The sequence below is a fragment of the Chamaea fasciata genome, unplaced genomic scaffold (genome assembly GCF_029207755.1).
Source record: "Chamaea fasciata isolate MVZ Bird 193981 ecotype frontalis unplaced genomic scaffold, bChaFas1.0.hap1 SCAF_8, whole genome shotgun sequence".
NCBI lineage: Eukaryota > Metazoa > Chordata > Aves > Passeriformes > Sylviidae > Chamaea > Chamaea fasciata.
Genome location: NW_027094093.1, coordinates 14,873,328 through 14,893,177, shown reverse-complemented (window position 1 = coordinate 14,893,177; position 19,850 = coordinate 14,873,328). Strand labels below are relative to the sequence as shown.

The 19,850-nt window shown below is 36.7% G+C and overlaps 1 protein-coding gene across 9 annotated transcripts in view; it reads right to left on the bottom strand.

Annotated features, from left to right (window-relative positions):
- The window catches only part of PDE1A (phosphodiesterase 1A), a 196,495-nt gene that overhangs the window by 149,768 nt on the left and 26,877 nt on the right, over positions 1–19,850 (bottom strand). The window contains exon 1 of one of the 9 annotated variants that reach the window (XM_066189801.1): positions 5,619–5,637. The exons of 7 other annotated variants lie outside the window; for them this stretch is intronic. The gene's annotated coding sequence lies outside the window, so the exon portion shown is untranslated. Of the gene's footprint in view, positions 1–832; positions 852–5,618; positions 5,638–19,850 lie in introns of those variants that run through there. One more of the 9 variants, XM_066189802.1, reaches the window with a different exon arrangement.

Here is a 19,850-nt window from a genome sequence, read left to right as displayed (position 1 = left end):
AGCAAGACATTTTCTATGTTTGGCTTTTAAACACCTTAGAAGTTGAGTGGAGTATTAAACTGATGGGGAAAACTGACAGCTGGAGGAATTTTTTTTTTTCATTTTGCGTACAAAAAACCATCCCAGTACCTAAATTACATATTACATACTGGTCCTCAAATTTGGAAAACATTGATTGGTCCCTGTGGCCTACCTTAACCTGAAATCTGCCTATTATTGCAGTATTAGAAGATAGGTCTATTCCTAAACTCTGATCAGCCATTATAGAGTTTAAAATCTGTCTGAATCATTGCTGCATTATTCATAGAATTTCAGAAAATATGCTTTTCTACAGTTATACAACTAAGTTTTCAGTGAAAGACTGCATTTCATAGAGAAAATCATTTCTCAAAAACATTAGATATATTTAAAAAATCTGAATTGCATTTTGTGAGGATAGAAGTATACTAGTTAATGTAACTAAACCTAAACAATGCAGTTTCATGAACAAAATACTGACTTAGGAGATCTTTAGGAGGAAGCCTAAAACTCTCAAATTACAAAGTATTCCTTTTCTGTCAACACTACTGGTATTTAAAAATTACGTAGTTCAGGAATGAGAGTGTCATTGGGACAGTTGCAAGCAGTTCATGAGTCCTCCCGACATTTCAAAAGGCAGGTATCTGTCATGGCTCTGTTTGGTGACGCGGGATCCTGAGCAACAATGCTTTCCGGCACCTCCCAGCTGGGTAACGTGTTATTCCTTCTCCCATTCAACTGACAAGTAAAGGAGCTCTCTACAAACACAGAAGAGCATGCAGTCAGAGGTAAAAAGATTACAGTGACAACTCACCCCCAGGGAAAGTGAGTCCACTTCTGGGGTCAAAATGTCAGCTGCATCAGAGAAAATAAAGCAGGGAAAAAAAACATTCCCTCTGCCGATGTCCAGTGCTACAGTCTTGCTCAAGTGGTGTGGTCAGGGTAAAATTTCCTCACCATGAACTTTGCTGTGCTATGGCATCCTTCCAAGCCAGTTAAAACTTTACAAAGTTATGTGACTAATGAGGCCTGAAGAAAAAAGAGCTTTTGGGGCTAGAGAGACTGATTGCTCAAGGGAGTTGCTAAAACTAGCAGATGTTTACATAATTTTTATGTACACAGGAACATTTTTTTTAATATAACATTCCTTGTCTCTCGGAAATCTTGACAAAAAAGACCAGAGAAATTAAGCAGTAGTGGATAACATAATTTCTAAGACAGTTTTAATATATACCCACTCCGTATAAAAAAGCAGCTAGACGTTATCTGAGAACTTTCCACTTGATGTTCTGAATTTTGTAACTACCTTGTGTTGGTGTGGGCAGTTATGTTAAACCATGAGGTAAACAGAAGAAAAACAGATAAACAAGAAGAAATACAGGTTATTCAAGTGCTATGATGAGTACACAAGACAAAAAAGTAGCAGTGCAACTATAAGAACAGAAAAAGACAAAGATTTCATCTCATACTTTTCTTCAGATGTCAGACCAACATTGTTTCTGCATTTCTAAGAGAGTAAAACAGTATTCATACATACCACTTCTGAGATCAAAGAGATTAATTGCATTAGGAAACCTAACAAACATTTTTCTAGCATCAGCAGCATATTGCTTGATACTTTTCAAATCAGAAAGTACCATTATGTCTAATTTTTTTACAAAGTAATAGCTCAGATCACATAAAGACCTTTGCATAATGGAAAGTCTAGAGACAGGATGCTCCAGTAGGACGAAGGCTACCTTTGTACTTCCTTATTTCAGCATTATACACCAGCGGACCCTCCCTTGTTAATATACCACAGAAAAAAAGGGACTAAAGATACATGGGTGAAACCTAGCCAACCTGGGTTTCTGCAAGAATGGCAAACCTACTCCCCTTGCTTTATCTGACTGGTCTCAACCAAGAAATTCTCACAGTGTTTGGATAGTTACCAGCATTGGTGAAAGAAAAGTGAACACAGAGATGAAGCTATGATCTGGAAAAGTGGAAAAGAAGGGTTGGTAAAGATTCCCAAGTATCTTCTGTGGAAGGCATTTAAAAATAATAGAAAAGAGCACTTTACCTTTCCACGTAATGATTTGTCCTGAGGGTTTCCAGGTCCTTAAGCCTCTTGGTATACTGTGGGAGTGAAGTAATATTTGGTGTAGAGAGATAAAGGGAAGGAATCCCTTAATTAATTTGGACATAAGTGAATCCATGAGATTGGAGGCAACCAAAAGTGCTGAAGGAGCCAGACAAGGTCCTTGTGAGGCAGCCCTCTATCATCTATGAAATACTAAGGGAACTGGGGAGCCCACAGTAGAGGAGGCTCAGGGGAGTCCTTATTGCTCCCCAGCTACAGCTACAGGTACCTAAAAGGATAGAGAGGAGATGGAGGCAGATAATTCTCAAAGGTGCACATGTATAAGACAAGAGGTAATAGGAAAGTAGAAACATGAGAGATTCCACATTTGGGGGAAGAATTCACTGGAAAATCCACAGAGGGGCTATGAAATTGCCATCCTAGGACAGTTCAAGGCTCAGCTGGACACATCCCTAAGAGCCTTTATCATATTTAACTACAAGACCTCCAGAGTTCCCTTCCAGTTAAAACTGGGGCTCTTGTATTCTAGCATACAGCAAAGTATTGCCACCATGGAGAAAGCTTACTCCAGAAAATTAGGATTTCTCATTTCCAATTACTTGAAATTTGAACACTTCACATTGTTTCCAGCAGCAGGATATAGACAATACAATTTACCTGCAGAATTCATTGCTGCAGGATGCAGTTGATTTAATTATGTTATTAATATTTTTAGCAGATTAAGTAAAAAAAATAATTACAACTGTTATTAATGTGACATAGGATACAAATAAAAAGGCTAGCAATTCTAGGCTTGTAGTCAGACAATAAGCATATCACCAGATAGAACAAAAGCAAAATTATCTTGTTACATTAATATAAAATCCTGGTCAGATATATCTAATACACAATACTATCAGCGACAGAAAATTGAATTATTTACCCATTTTCCTACAGGTTATATACCAGTTTTAATATTAAAGGATTTCAAGAATTATTTGGGGTATTTAATTTTTCAGGATAAGTAACAGACAATACTGCAGATCAGTAATTATTTCTCTATGTTTCCCTTTACTCATTCCTCAATAATATAAAACAACTATGACAGTATGCAAAAGACTGATAAAATATTGAATATTTTACTACTTACAAATTATTGTTGAAACGTGCCCACTAAATAGATGCTTTTGTATGCAGAGGTAACGCAAAATAGATTTAAAATTTAATATTCAATGCCCCAAAATATTCAGCCCAAACAAAGCCTGAAAACATTAAAAGGCAAAAGCCTGGAAGAATTATCTGTTTTGTTTTAAAAACACAATTAAAATGAAGAGACGTTAGCAAATTTAATCTGCTATAGCTGACATCATTCCTGGGCATTGATTCAAAGTCCAAATTTAATTTCAATGAAGCTTTAGTAAAAGTAATGCCTTCTGCAGATTCTGACCCATCTGATTGAACTTACCTACTGATGACAATTAAAAAGTAACTTAACCAAATATGGCTTCTATAAACAGTTTGAAGGATAGAGAAAATGTATTTTAAATTGGCTTGGGGCAACATTCTATTGGATATTGCTTACTATCAGCATGGTTTGTGCCCTTCCAAATAAGTATCAGCATAGACTTCAAAGTTCTTTTGAAGGCCTTTTTTTCTTTTTTTAGATAGACACCTGCTTTGTGTCAAAACTTCATGACTTCTGATATATTGCTGAGGTGAAAATGTCCTTACTGCTGAAGAGAGATGTATGACATGATAAGCAAGACAGAGAAGAAGAGAAAGAAAATCCAAGCTGAGGATATTCTCAGCCAAGGCCCATCGCCATGACATGTCACAACATTTTAAATTTGTGTCGACTCTAAAAGAAAGATTCACATCAATGTAGTAACTTTTTGTACAAGCAAATTAGCCTTCAAAGTATTATTATGTAAAAAGTATTTGCTACTTTTTATGAGAGACATCAGAGTGTACTTAGATTATCCCTGTTACGGACTTCACAAAATTGGCAGGAAATTGCATGAGTCGAAGTTTTCTTGGGAAATCTTAGGCTCCAAATTCACTCAAAAAAATTATCCAGAAGTACCCTTGGCAGAGGCTTCTATAAACTCACAAAAGACCACAGTGGAAGTTATTGCAGATTGACACAGCTCCAATCACATATATTTGCATAAGCAAAAATTATTACTTGCATGAAAAAAAATTGCATTTCTTCCTACAGACTGATATTTAGCCAAATCAATTAAGTACTAACTTACATAACAGCTCATTAATCCTCATTAGTGTGCATTTGTATAATTCCTATGATATCTGCTTGTAAGTATTTGAAAGGGTAAATACTTTTCACTTATAATGAAACATACACATGCTCTATTATTTTCTTTTGGTTTTTAATTACAGCATTTAAAAACATGCCATAAAACACCAAGCACATAATACTAAAATCCTTCTCCATTCGGTTCCTCAACTTTTTGCTTCGTAGGAATGAGGGCTAAACTAATAAGTACACCCCAAAATAAAACTTTAAAGATAAAATTCATTTCCAGGAACTTTTCTGGAAATCCTTTCCTGCTTCTTAGATTAGAAGCTTGAAGATCATGGGGGGGGGGAAAAAAAAACACCTAAACTTTGCTAACTTGGAGCATCAGGTTCTTCAACACACTCAATAGCCTTCAAGCTGATCAGTGAAAAAAGAAAGAGCTCCTCAGTGAAAAATCTGCTTACAATGTGTTTCCTTAGTTTTACAGCATTAATCAATGGTTACCTTCAAATTAAATTTGTGTGTGTAAGAATACCACAGCCGGCTGTATAGTACAATGTGGTACTTTAGAAAAAAAACATCTGAAAGATACAAAAATAGATACATTCAATCCCTTTGTCAACCAAGAACACGGCCTGTGTTAACGAAGTCATTGAACACAGTTCAACTGAGTACTGAGAAGGCAAACACACTTCTTTTCTTAACAGAATCAATGTAATCTCTCAACATTGCCCTGTATAACTATTACTGGATAAAAGCAATTTTTCCCTCATTACAATTAATTCCAAAATAACCCCAGATCTTCGATCTTGATACATTTTTTTATTCTATGTTACTTTACTAAAAGTGGGAACAATAGGGAGGTAGGGGGGGCGTCCTTGTTTTCTGTGAGTCTGTTGGTTGCATTTCGTCAAGATGTTGTCTTTGGTCATTTGGATTTTTTTTTTTTTTGAGGGAGGGAGGGGAGGAGAACATTTCTTAAGAGAAGGGAAATAAAAAGAAGATAAAATACACACAGTTTTATATTTCCTGAGGAAATTGAGAGAGTTAGAAAGACGATAAATGAGACTGAGTTTCAAGAACAAGCCTGATCTGCTTGATCAGAGGTGTTTTATAAAGCAGGCTGTAGTCTCTGCTGAACACAAATGAACAGCAGAAAATTGTCTTCCAAATTGCTTTTTCAGACATCAAAGCCCAACCATGCCAGACGTGAAACAAACTATTTCCTTCAAAAGTTGTGGATTCAGAGCTGTAAGGATTTGAAATGATGATATCACCCACCTCTTAAGGGCTTGCCAGATGGAGGTTCCTTGGCAGCTGCAGGCACGTGCAGCAGCGTTTGCTGACATGAGGAAAGGCAGGGGACACGGTGGTAGCCCATAAAGGGAGAAGCTAAGAAATGCCATTAGGAATAACCTCAGCCTATTTATAATTCACTGCTTCTTTGTGCATCTGGTAAGACACAGATCAGAACAGGGAGTTAATACAACTACATCATTTTAATACCTTTTCTAACACTTTTTTGTATCACCTGTTGTGGGTGAAAGTTTTTTATTCCAACCTGAATCTTTACAGATATGAAATACTTAGTATCACAGTCTACAGATAACTCAGACAGATATTTGTCTACATCAGACATCAAACCAAGCTCAGGAAAAAGTACTAGATTACAGCATGTGATAAAAGGACTGTGTTTCTAGCACAAAATTATGCAGAAGAGAAGAAATGAATACCAACTTTCACTGTGCCCTATAAAGTAATCTAGCACCAGGCCAAGGCACCAAAGGCTGTACTGAGAAAATTATGCTTGGCACTGCTCTAAGTTTCAAACAAACACGGCCTTTAATTAAAAACCAAGTCTTTTGTCCTGTGGAATTTGTTTAGTCCAGAATTTCTGATTCTTCCTATTATCTACATGCTTTTAATAGCAAGTATCTGGTGGATTAAACGGAATAGTCTTGCTAAAAAAGTTTAAAAGTATGTAGAATCTCAAGTTTCTCATAATCTTTAGGTATTTTCCAAAGCAGCTTTTTGTTTCATTTTGCGTACAAGATTTCTGCCACTTGGATGAAGACAGCAGCTTCGAAAGATCTTTTGTAATGCACTAAAAGTGATAGGGAAAAGAACCCTATAAGATTTATATTCAAAATTTTTCCTGAAAATTCGGCATAAGTAAAAGTAGACATAATCCAAAAATCACCGTAAGCCAATGGCATCCCAAAGGATGCTGCAAAAAATTTACAGAGATGCTGAAAAGCTCCAATTGAAAAGAAACAAAACAAAAATTAAGCTGACAATGACAAAGAAAACAAACAACAGCTGACAAAACCCAAACATTCATCACTCTGACCGCACTAGCACAGATATTATTTTACCCAAAAAAACTGTCTTCAAAAAGAAAAAAACCCCACCTGATTTCAAAATCCAGAAAAACCCATGGAATTTAAGTCTAAAAATAACTTTCCAATGAAGAATTTGTACGCTCTAAATAATGAGCTTCTAATCAAACTGGGCATTTTTTAAGAGCAAGAACATCAAGAATAATAACAAACTTACAAACTGAAACTTCAAAAAATTAGATCTTTGCATTTTATCCTCCTACTCAGTTGACTTTTGTCCTTCTTATATAAGTGCATTTAGGATTTAATTATATAAAAACCAGTTATTTGGTTCCAAGCCAAGATTCCATTTTCTGAACAAAAACTGTAAGCAGGAGAATAAATTTGAGAAAACATATTTCAGATTTTTCATCAGCTGATAAAACACATTGGAAATTAGCATGAACTACAAACTGAAGCTTAGAAAAGCAAATAACGAAAAGTGCAAACGTGATCCCAGTTCAAAGTAAGGCAGAGCACACTTTGAAATCCATTACTATCCATTTTGAAAGTGCCAGCATGGAAAAATGTCTGCTGGTTGTTGGAACTGCAGACCTACAAACCCAGCAAGGCAGCTTTGCCTGCAGGGGGCAAATTGCAGTGGGTATTTCAGGAGATTCAGGGTGTTTGTACATGGAGCTACCAGAGCCTGCTATGGGCAGCAGTGGCCACTGGCTGCTCCTGCATGGATGTGCCCAGGCACACAAAGGGGCTGGGACACATCACGCTGCCATGTGCTGGAGGCAGCCAGGGCCTACAATATTATTGGTATTATTACTCATTATCTAATTAATATGTTGTAAAATTAGAAAGTAGACAGCCCTTATAGTTGCTGATGTGGCTTTGCAGTTGTCTTGAATTCTGAAGGGGATGCATTTTCACAAAGGGAGAAGTCAGGTCCTTCATGTGCCACTTTATGAACCTCATGATTATTAAGCACTCTAAGGCAGGTTCCAGAGTTTCACAGAAATACAAGCACGGGTACTTATATAGTACTGGGTGCTCTATGACAGACATCATACAAGGGAGTGAACCTGAAGCTAACTTGGGAGCTTCTTCAGTTAGCATAGAACAAAAAATATTTCTTAAAACTTCGTCATATGGAAAAGGCAGCATATACATTCTGCTTCTTAAAATTTCTACATAAAAAATAAATGTTTTATGTTAGTACAAGTCATAGCAATCCATTTCTTTAGCTAAACCTTTGATTGTGGCAATTACTAATGAAATCTCACCAATTTTAGGTATCACTGAAGATGCTTTATGCTTCTGAGAGCCATTAAAATTAGACCCTATATTCTGGCTTTTTTGGTTTTCTATGTACAAATAAATAGATCATCTTCTTGTCACACAGAATTTAAAAGTGTGGAAGGAGCACAGAGGAGAAGAATCCTTGGAACAAAATGACAGTAAAGTATGGAATATATTCCGTGTACCTTTATCCTAAAGACATCCTTCAAGATTTAAATCGATTAAATGAAATGCATTCTAGCATAGCAATGAGACACTGATATTCAAGTTTATTTTACTCCAGAGCTATCAGCCTTTCCTTATCTGGAGTCTCATTTACACAATTCAATACAGTCTCCATGTTTTCCTAATACTAACATTGCAACACAAAAGTTCCGTAAACTCAGCCTTTTCAACAGCAAATGCATCATATTCAAAATGTTCTTAGATATAAGTTCTCCTTTTAGCCTTCAGCGAGGACCACAAATGGGACTAACACTCGCTCACACTTTATTGCCGAGCAGACCATTTAATAATCAACATGTTGGCACATTGTTCATTTTGTCTTAAAATAAGTATCTTTTAAAAGAAGTAAGTTCCAGTGGAAAAAATTCCAAGAGGCTTTTTTTTTCCTTTAAAGACAGCATGGAAGTTCAATGAATGTGCAGACCAAAATCCTAAAAGACTTTGCAGCAGCTCCAGCTAAGGATATACAGGAACTCACTGGTATCAGCACATTAAAGCTGTAATGTCCTTCTGACTAGTTAACACAACACTTAAGGTTTAATGAGAGGAGACATTTTATACTCATTTGACAATTTAAAAGGGAAAAAATTGATGCTAAGTGATGACAAAATTCTGTAAGAAATGACAGTCAGGGACAAGAAATCCCACATGTGCTGTTTTCTTTGTACATAGTACATGGAAATGTGACTTGAAGTAACACCCTCTCCCTGAAATAACAATATAACTGCAAACCTAAGATGAACATCTCATCCAAACAAACCATTAGATATTTTGTTGACCAGCAAAAATAATTTGATAACATTTTAATACTGTCCAAGAAAGGCAACCTGACAAAGGAAATAAAGTCTAAAATCATTAACAGCTGCAGAGAGCAAAACTTAAGCAACATAGCACAAATAATAAAATACATCCTATATCAAAGCCATTTGTATATTCCATATTGTCTTTCAGCTAGCTGCAGAACACTCCCTGTATTACACAAACCAAAATGTAGCATTTTAAAGGATATGGACATAATGGGACATTAATGTTTCATAATGCTTGATTGTGTATTGTTTTCTGCATGATCACCTATTTATTTAAATTGCAAGACGTAGCCTAGGAATCCTGCGAGTCCTGAGCAGGAATGGGCCCACAAGGATGATTAAGTCTAGCCCTTGGCTACTTTAAATACAAACCCAAAGCCCTGTTACAAATTGCACACACTCAATCATCCCAAAACTACTTGTAATCTGCAAAAATATAATTTTCTGGTTTTTGTTAAATTGTACACAAAGGCATGTTCTGGCCAAGTCCATTATTTTTAAGTGCATTTTTTATTGTGATGTACTGTATACAGTGAGAAAATTTGCTAATTTCAGATGATTTATTCTATCACATATCCACTCAAGCCATGCATATTTCACTAAGAATGCATTCTGGCACACAGAAACCAGGCATGGACAACCCTGTGAATGCTAAGCCTGTGATGAAAATTTAAAATAATTCCTGTATCAACTTATGCTTGACAGAACATGAGAGTATCCCTCTTTATTCTTAATAACTTTTTAGAATATTCAAGTCAAGCGATTTTGTACCCATTTGTCTCCATGGACACCAGCCATGCAAATAACATTACAAGCTTAACAACTCCTATTCTGATATTTCTGTATTGATCTCCCATTGATAAAAAGATTGTTTATGAAAGAATCGCAGCATTCTCCTTTCCACACCACAAATGAGATTTATTAACTTCACAGATTTATTAATGACGTCACATCATATAGTTTGTTCTGAACTACATGAATTCAAAAGGAAATATACTGAAGGTTCTAATCAAAGAGAGTTTACAGTTGCAGTAACACTGAGTAAGAGCTAAGAAGAGCAATCTGCCTTTTTTTTCTTTTAGGAGAGGTATCTTAAAGTATGGCTTTGGCAGATGAAAATTCAGTATCACTTACCAGTATCACACTAACTGTACAATTATAAACTATTCTAATTCAGATGTAAATTCATACACAGGAGGTTTTGAAACAATTTGTTGAACAGATGTGATCCTAAGAATATGTTCTGACTACCTTTTTATAAAATTTCCTTCACTCTTCCCAATATACAGACCTGAACTTGGAATTGTTGTGATTTATTTTTCTGAAAGGAATATATTATATTAATACTACAATATTATATTAAATTATACTCAGGAAGTTGGTCATATCTGCTAGATTTAAAAGAAGAAAACTATCCTTTTATTTGCAGTTGGTTTTATTTATACATTGAGGATGTAACTTTTCCTAGGACATAAGTCATATTCTGGTCTCTGAACACAATTTGTTACAGAAATACAATTAACTTACCAGGAGGTTTTTTTCAGAGTCTACCAAAATACTTCACCTTTTAATTTTTTAAATGTTACCAGTGATGCCATTTTCACAGAGAAATGTATTTAATAACAGACACAGTGGAATTAAGTGCTGCACTAACCACATCAACCTGAGAATCTGGAGGGGAATTTATTTTTGTCCTACACTGCCCGTATGGTCTTGCCTCAGTCTCCCCATGCCTGAGACTTCCCTTCAGTAAGCAAAGACAGAGCATGTGTCCCATCATAAGTTTGCTGGTGTAATATTTAACATTTTTATTCCTTTCCTGGCAAGTTTCTTAAAGAGAGAGAGGGAAATCAGGATGCCAAAAAACCAGAAAGGGCATTTTTGCAGCTATCTGGTATGCATAACATCTGGAGGGGGTTTTGTTGCTGGTTTTCAGTTACTTGGGTGGGGGGGGATTTTTTTGCAGGGTGCAGAGGGGGTTGTTTGTTTCTTGGTTTTTCTGGGGTTTTTTCAATCCAGAGTGCTAGAAATTTAAAGACTCTCTATGTTCAGATTGTTCCAAGTTTTTCCAAGTTTCTATCTCACTCATTGTAACTCAATCTGTGACCCTCCAAGAGCAGCCCACAGCAAACCCAATCCAATGTGGTCTGGAACATCCAGACACATTTGCAGACGTTTGACTTTCCAAGCTGCACGCATGGTATAGCTCACATGGATGATCTGGAAACACTCCTGCAAACTCTCGTCATAGATGGAAGTGAATGGAAACAAAGCAAAACAAATCTTTCTCAAGAAGAACTCTGCTGTACCATCTACTAAGGGGCACTTTGCTCCTTACAGCTAGCTAAAACACTGTGTAGGCCTTTAAAAAGACTTTTGCAGATGTATGTTATTCCACTTTATACTGCCTCTGCATTAATGTTTTCCAAATTCAGCTGCCCATAAATTCTAAAATACTTAACTGAACAAATATTTTAATCTGTGTAAAGAGTTCTTTCGACATAAGTGAAAAGGTGTACAACCAGCTAGAACTATTGCGATACACTTGGATTCCTAGCTAAGCTCAGTTTCTCTTCAAGTAAATAAACATTCATAGTCCATCAGTGCAATAACGGTTTTAAAATATCTAAAGTCTTATGCCTTACATGGGCCTCTAAAAAGTTTCAAAACATTCAGGCATTTATACTTTGGCAATTAATGTCACAATTATATTGCATTATATCTTAATATATTATGCATCTCAAATACACCTTGAGACATATATCTCAAATGTTAATTTTTGTAAGCCCGATCTAGTTTTGTTTTGTGTTGTATCACATTTTCTTTTTCTTTCATCTGCTTTTTGTTCCCCACTAACTGATCCACTGCTGTTACAAGCAGGTCTAGGCCAGGTCAGATTAAGGACCATAAAACTCCAAGTAAACATGCAGATTCTGTTTACAAGATGGATCCAAGCAAAAGCTTCCAAGGTTGACTCTCACAAGAGGTATTTTACTTCAAGAGGTTTCTTTTCCCCTGAGGCAGAGAACAGGCAAGTATGAGCTTTAAATGAAAACCAAATTTTGCAGTGAGTCTAAAAGGGACACAGTTGCAGCAGAGCTCCAGTAGCCTCTCTAACCATCAGCAAAGGCTGCTTTCACAAGGTGCACAAAGGGTTCTGCTACTGCACTGCTCTTGCACCTCGTTACAGCTTGCATCATACTCAAATGCTTTCACTGGCCCCTGAGGAACAGTATTTTACTGAAAAAGCCTCCAAAACCATTGAAAAACTGTTGCACTCTGCTCTCATTACCAAGGATTATCCAACTGCACTTTGGGCTCTCTCCTACATCAGCCTAAATAAACCTTTACTGCTTTTAATATTTCATGCCACCCAATACTGCCAGATATAGCTGGATCATGAAGTGCACATTCTGAAAAGCTCCATTCCATTGCCTTTATCCAAAATCTTCAGAAAGATTTTTATTTACCATTAAAAGAACGCAGAAGTTTCCCCATGTTTGCTGTGACAAAGGCACAAGACCTACTGATGCTTTGAGCACACCAAATAACTTCCAGGAGTCAAGAAGCTAAAAGAAAAAGACATCTTAAAGACTAGAATTTTTAACACCAGGAGAACTCCTAAAATTATCATTTGTTGGCCAACACCTTTAGCTGGAAAAATAAAATGGGAAAGAAAGAGAATGCATTCCTGGTTCCTCAGCTCTACAGCAAGAAGGCAGGCAAGAAGATAATGCCAGCTAAAGGCTCTCCAAAAGAGCGAAAGCATTGGCAAATTTGGTGCAAATACTGTTTATTATCCTCATGTTAAAATTTTAATTTCTTTTAGAGTTAATCTAGAGGCAATCAATTAATGATTAACATTATTTAAATCATCTCTTGGGACATCTCAAGACATGGCAATCCACAAAAGCATCAAGAAAAAATAAAACAGATGCAGTAATTTGCATAAAGATAATTTGCTAAAATAATATTTGATTGGAATGCAGTTAAAAATGTTAGGATCCTATATGTCACACATTGCTACAGTCCTTTCTACACCAGCAATGCCCTGAGTCTTGCTCTGAAGACAGCTGCTATCATTTTTAAGGCCATCTAATCATTTTCCTTGAACATTCCTCAGATGAAAAAGCTATTTTCCACACTTTGTTTCCATAGATACAGCGAATTTTTTTATTAATCAGAATGATAGCCTGTAAATTGCTAAGCAAACACATCATCAGCAAGCAGTTAACATTCCAAGCTGTGTCTGTTCAAACAGGGTCCCACTCTGATCACATTTAATTTTGGACAATTAAGGCAGAGTGGAAATGGACAACGTGATATTTTCGAAATGGAGATTTCAACACTGTGATTCAAGACACAAACCTGGGTCAGTTAGCACTTAATGCTAACAGTTACAGAGCATACTGAGAAAAACAATCAGTTGCTGCTTCAGGGAGGAAAAAAAACCCTGTCAAGGAGACCAAATTAAAGCATCATTTCATCCAAGTATTTGACTAAACTGAATTTTAATCCAGGAAAGTTAAACAGATAAACGAAATACCAGCAGGGAAACTGAGTTCTTAATCTATTGAGTTAAACCAAACAAGTCTGGAAACACACATCCAAAGGCTCCAGCATCTTTTGCAGAAACAGGGATTTGGGTTTTTTTCTGTCTGTCTCAATAGGCCAGTGAAGAAAAACAGATGGGCTAATAGTTACTGCCCGGTTAAAGTTGCTCCATGAACTTTCCTGGTCTGAAAAATCTCAATCTTGCAACTTTAGCATGTAAATTACCTGAAAGACTCTGAAGAAGTGAAAGGACTCAGAACTATTCAGAACTCAGAGACATGGTAAAATTTTTAAAAAGATAATTTGAAACCATACCCAAAAACTCTCTCTTTCCTTTTATCATCTCCAAATACCTGAATTGCTTAAGAAAGAGAACGAGTTGATAACAAGAATATTTGCCGCAAGTGGAAGAAATAAAGCAAAGCATGGGTTTGTAACAAAAAGAGGCAAAAGGAAGGTAGTTGCAGAAACACAGTATTAAAACTAGCCCTCCCTGAGGAGTGTCCATGACACAAGTAATTGATCCTCGTGTTGTGTCAAATACTGAAATATTCCAGCCCTCATGTACTTCTGTAGTTACATTTACTGAATAAAGCAGCACAATGTTGGATCTTCCAAAACAGACACCTACCTGGGGATGATATGAAGTGCAATGAAGCTTCATTTATGTCTGTGACAGAAATAATTTCCAGTTTCTTGGTGTTGCTGTGGCTAATGGATCTGCCATTATGTTAGTTTGACAGTTGTTTTCATTGCAACTTCTGAAGCAAGTCCACCACCAGTGGGCAGATATTGCTATGGCAACTCAGCACAAGTGCAGAAACTTCTGAAGTTGTTAGGCAACACAGTGCCATCAGCTGCTGATTTTGCTCTAGTTTAGTGCAATTCACATCGTCCAGAGTCATCTAATCAGGTACACCAAAAATAGAGCTATCAGCAAAGTGATGTGGAAACAAGCTGTCTGTGATAGAAAATTAACAAATTACAGTACAGAGTGAGGGGGAAAAAAAACTAGAAAGGTGGCTCACTTTTCTCTTTTGCAAAATCCAATATAAATTACTGAATTGGTTTAGTAGGTTTTAAAATGCAGGGCATGTAATTCTTACTAACACTTATATAATTAGTTGGGGAAAATGTAATGCAGAATTTTTTTTTAATTTTGTAAAACGAAAATTTCGAAAAGTATTTTTACTTTAGAACACTCAGTTCCTATCCCTGCAATAATTTTAATTTGGCCTGCAGTGGTCTATAGAAAAGAAATCTTAGTAACTTTCCTGATAAAGAAAATCCTTCACATAGTTTGGAGGAGGGAAAATCATCAGAACTGCCTTTCATTTTGGCTATCACAGAAGTTAAGAGGCTACAGAGAAGTGCTTTCTCTCACACAGGGGAAGGCTCCTGCAGAGGAGTGAAGTACCTTTCCAGAGGAGCGTGGACAAGCTCATGCTGCTGCTGCCGCCATGGGCTTGCTAAGTGGAGGAAAGACCCTTCAGCCTCTCTTTTTGGTGCAATGGAGCAATACATTCAAACACAACTTTGAAAGCAAAGACTAATCCGTGAACTACAAATTATTATCCAAATATTCTGTTCCAGCTGTCTTCTATATAGTGATCTAAGTATATGCTTATAGGTCCAGAAGGACGACAGAGGCAGTACTAATACCTTGGAGAAGGGTTCCTCCACATGCAGGAAGAAATCCTTACTAACAACATCCAGTTTATTGCTAATTGTCAAAGGAAATGGAGAGCAGGTAATGCCACAAAGGTGACTGGGAAAAAGAATTAAATATGCAAGTGCAAAAGACTGAATGAGACAAAATGAAGAGAGGGGTTATGTTTACAGTTCACAGGCACACAAATGATTTTACAATGATGTAAGACACATTAGGTAAAAGTGTCACACAAACTAGTCTTGACACTTCATTAAATGTGGAGGAGTTTTTTTGGTCCTAATGCAGCTAAAAATACTGAGTGATTTATACCCTGAAGGATCCCAGCACTACCCTCCCAGCAGGGGTGAGCACAGAAAAATCAAGTGAAGACAACTGCAGATGCACTTACTTAACTCTTTAAGTACAGTAAAAATAAGATCAGTTACAACAGTTTTCAGAGTTATCTCTCAGACTACATGGAACTCTCAACACATTAGAGACCTTCTGTTCTCCTCACCTTGAGAACTGCAGCTCTCCAATGCTGTTAGTTACTCATAGTATTCTTGCAACACTACTTGTTTTTACTTTACCCAAAATAACCATGCAAAGCTCAGATGTCCCTACCTGAACAGTTGCAGCTCTCTTAACAGGAGTGTCTCACCTGATAAATCCCCAGATTTCTTTGAGGAAACTGACAATTTATTGGAGATTTTCTGTTGTAGCATTTGAAACACAGCAGCCAACACAGAAAAGGTAATAACAAATGCAATAATAAGTGTTACCTATTGCAGAAATTATTTCAGGTTATAGATCCTTGATAGCATTCATCAAACTCTAGCTCAGCCCAACATTACCTCTTCAATGACTATCCACTGGGGAATTATCTACTGGCATTAAGTTTATATGGAAGGAGAACTATTTCAGCTGCCTTTCCCGTTAAGCACAGAAACCAAAACCAAACACCACATTTTTAATATGTCTCGAAAAATTCTTTTTAGCTAGAAAATTATCTAAAGTACAAATACCAATTGATTTCTGAAGTCAGACTTCAACAAACCATGAGGAACCATGTGGGAAGTTCCTTAATCCATCAATAAAGGTGAGGGTCAGCATAACTGTAAAATAGTTATTAAATCAATGATGGGAGAGAATATTTGTTTTAATGCAAGTGGGACTAACAGACTGCAAAGGTGCCCAATATTTCAGTAACTGCTTTTTATTTTGTATTTCATTAATTATACTTGTTATGATGTGAGACATGAATATATATGTGCTTCACTCATGACAAAATAATCAACCTGCTGAAGTGTAAAAATGATGAGTTTTGGCCCCATTTTTTTTATTACATCATTTATTTCAGCAAAATAAACAAAAGGCATTCACATAAAAATGTTTTCAAAAGAAACCAACATTTAGTCTAAACAACTATTAAATTTTGTTCAGATTTCAAAAATGAATCCAGGAGTATCCATTGGCATAGCCTGTTGCAGGACACACCCCAAACATTTGTTTTGCATATATACTTTTATTTGGCAGCTTTATATGTGCTACTGAAAAGATAAGTGAAGAATATAGAACAACATGCATTGTGTGATATTAACTGTTTTCTCTTACCTTTTTTCCTAATTTAAGTAAAACCACTATGAGATAGTTCAGAGATCTTTTTCTCTGATCACTTCACAAGGGAAGTAGCTATTCTTGATCAGTACTGCAGACCAGATTTTTCAAAGGCATCTGCAAAATGCTAGACACCAATATATTCTTGGGTCCCTTCCCAATTCCATTAAAGTCAGTAATGAAATATAGTTCTGCTTAGTGGTAGAAAAATCTAAGTACTTAGTTGAAAAACAAGTTTTAGAGAATGCTTTAGGTCTTCAAGCTACAAAATCTGCAATGAGGGATGCTAAAAACCATTTTTGCACTCACTGAAGGTACTGAGTGACAGTCATGGAAGCCTGTAATCCATATACAAAGCTTAGCATTCAAAATTGGAAACTCATTGTTTGCATATTTCTATTTTTTCTGACAGACAAGGCTTCAGTGCAGTGAAGATTAAAGACCAATGAGTTCCTTGTTCAACAGCACAGAACCCATTTCTGGGTCCCCACCTTCACTGCAGCAACCCCACAGGCTCCTGGCAACACATTTGCTTTTTTCAGGATTTTACATCATCTTGTGCCTTGTAGTCAACTAACAGTCTTGATCTCACCACTCCCAGTTGATGAACCTATAGTTTCTGAAAGACTGACCCATAAAAGCACAACCTTACCTTTCCCAATATTAAATTTCCTATTGCTATTAATTTGTTTCACAAGACCATGCAATTCGTTTTATGCAATATGTTTATGATCACCCCCACTGTTTTGTATCTCCTGACTTTGTAGGATGAATAAACTGAAATCAGTACATTCCCACCTTTGTGCTATGGCTGTTAGTAAGAGCAAAGTCAAAGACCAGGCTGTAGGCTCACGTTTGGAAGTAGCATCTAATACTCTCACTACACCCTAACAGTTTTTATGTTGCCTTGGCCCACTTTTGTCTCTTTTCTATAGCTGTTTGTCCCCAAATGATGTTGCTTAATTATGCTGTCCTTCAAAAATATGTTTAAGAGGATCTTGTATTATTATTTTGATAACAAAGGCATCTGCAGTCTGCTTCACTTGCCTTCTTCAAGTTCAGTTATATGAAACTTCAGTGCATCAAATTATATATAAAAAAACATTCTCCCTTCCATGGCTATCAGGTATCTGGAGAGAAAATTTTATCCCATTTGAGTGATCCTATTAAAATGTTTTGGTTTTCCTTCCAGATGTAGAAATCCTTATTTCATGTAGTAATTTGTGCTAACCATCTTTTTTTTTTTGTGTCTACATTCTTCCTAAAACTGAAGCCAAGTATTTATTTAAGTTTGGGGGCAATATGCACATTATCTTTAAATCCCAATTAGAAAATATCTGCTAACAGAGAATAAAGTTGAACATAAAATTACATTTTTATGAGGTATTTAGTTTCAGATACAGATTGTGAGGCAAGTGCTGTTTCTCATGAACCCTGAAACAATCACAGAGCTATCAAGAATGGATGCCATTGAGATGTGATTTTAGTAATTAGCGAGGACATTTAAGAAATTGCTTTAGGGACAAAAGAATGAGCTGAGGAAAAACAGCTATTTAGTCCTAATTAAATAGAAAGATAAGTAAAAGGAGTTATTGTATGAAGATTCATTTCTAAGTGTACAAACTTTGATTATTAACAGCATGATTTAGAAATTAAAAATTCAAATATGGAAAAGACTAGACATTTATTTCAATTAACAATTCTCGAACTTCCTTTCCAGTGAACTGCCACACAACTGAAGTGTAGAACAGGGTCTCTCTTACATAAGGGGCACATCTATAGGACTGGCCATATGGTTGGGAAAACTAAGACATGAGTTGCTATTTCCATCTCATGGATGTAATATCTGCATTTTTCTCGATGGGAAGTGTACATATACTTACATTTTTAGCTCTGATATGTCAAGAATGTGTAAATATACATAAGAAGGTAAGTCCAAGAAAAATTCTCTGCCACCCCTTTAGCTTCTTCTGGCCACCTATAGACATCACTAGCAACTCTTAAGAGTTACTGAAGCTCTCTGCACACATACAGATTGTTGCTGCTACTTGAGTTAGAGCACAGTCATTGATGACAAGGATTCACATTCCATTTTCACTTCAAACACAGAGCCAACAAAGACCTGCCTAGAGTTAAAACAGATCTAGCACAAAGTTCAGGTCAGCTGTCTCTATTCATTGTGCACAAGAGAAGGAATAACAAATTTGTGAGCCTCATTTTCCCTACTACATATGTCCTGCAGCTTAAGGCAAGCCTGCACCCACACTGCTGAGGCTCTAGATTAGAGCCTGCTCATCCATAGGCATTGGTGGGCACAGCCACCACGAGGGCAGGTCCTGCCCCTCTTCCAGCCTGTCCTGCAGGAGCATTGTGTGCAGCACAAGCACCTCCAGGGGCTCCAGACCTGGGCTTTACCTACACTAACTCATACTACCCACAAGATTGTTCTCCACCTCACTAAGTGACAGTACTACAGACAAAGCTAAAAGCCATACTTAAATCAGAAACGACTCGCTAAAGCAGCAACTGTACCAATCCCGAGTTCCAGGTGAGAGGATTTTGCTCTGGAAGTTGAACTGCAATCCACAATACGGGAGAGATGAGAAAACAAGAGCAGAAGAGGTAAAGTGCTGTCCGACAGCAAGAGCCCCTGCAAACATTCTATGTGAGTCTTTAAGAATTATTCTTAAGATGAGTGGAGAAAGTTGAGTCATAAATGACTCATCCACTTACCAGATGGGAGGCAAGCATATATGAAATTTGGGACTGCCACTTAGTGAACATCATGAGCCACAAATTCCCAGTCTGTTTCACTTCCTGCCACAAAACGGGGAGCATACAGAGTGATAGAGGCAGGAGCAATATACACACCTTCACCTTCTGTTAAAGAGTATCACAAATGAAAGATGTTTAGGGTTCAACTTCTATTTCCATTTAGCTACCAACCCAGAAGGAATGTTGACTGGCCTTATCCAAACAAGGCTCACATCTTAAGTTTTACAGATCTGTAAGAGAAAGAGCAAAAATTCAG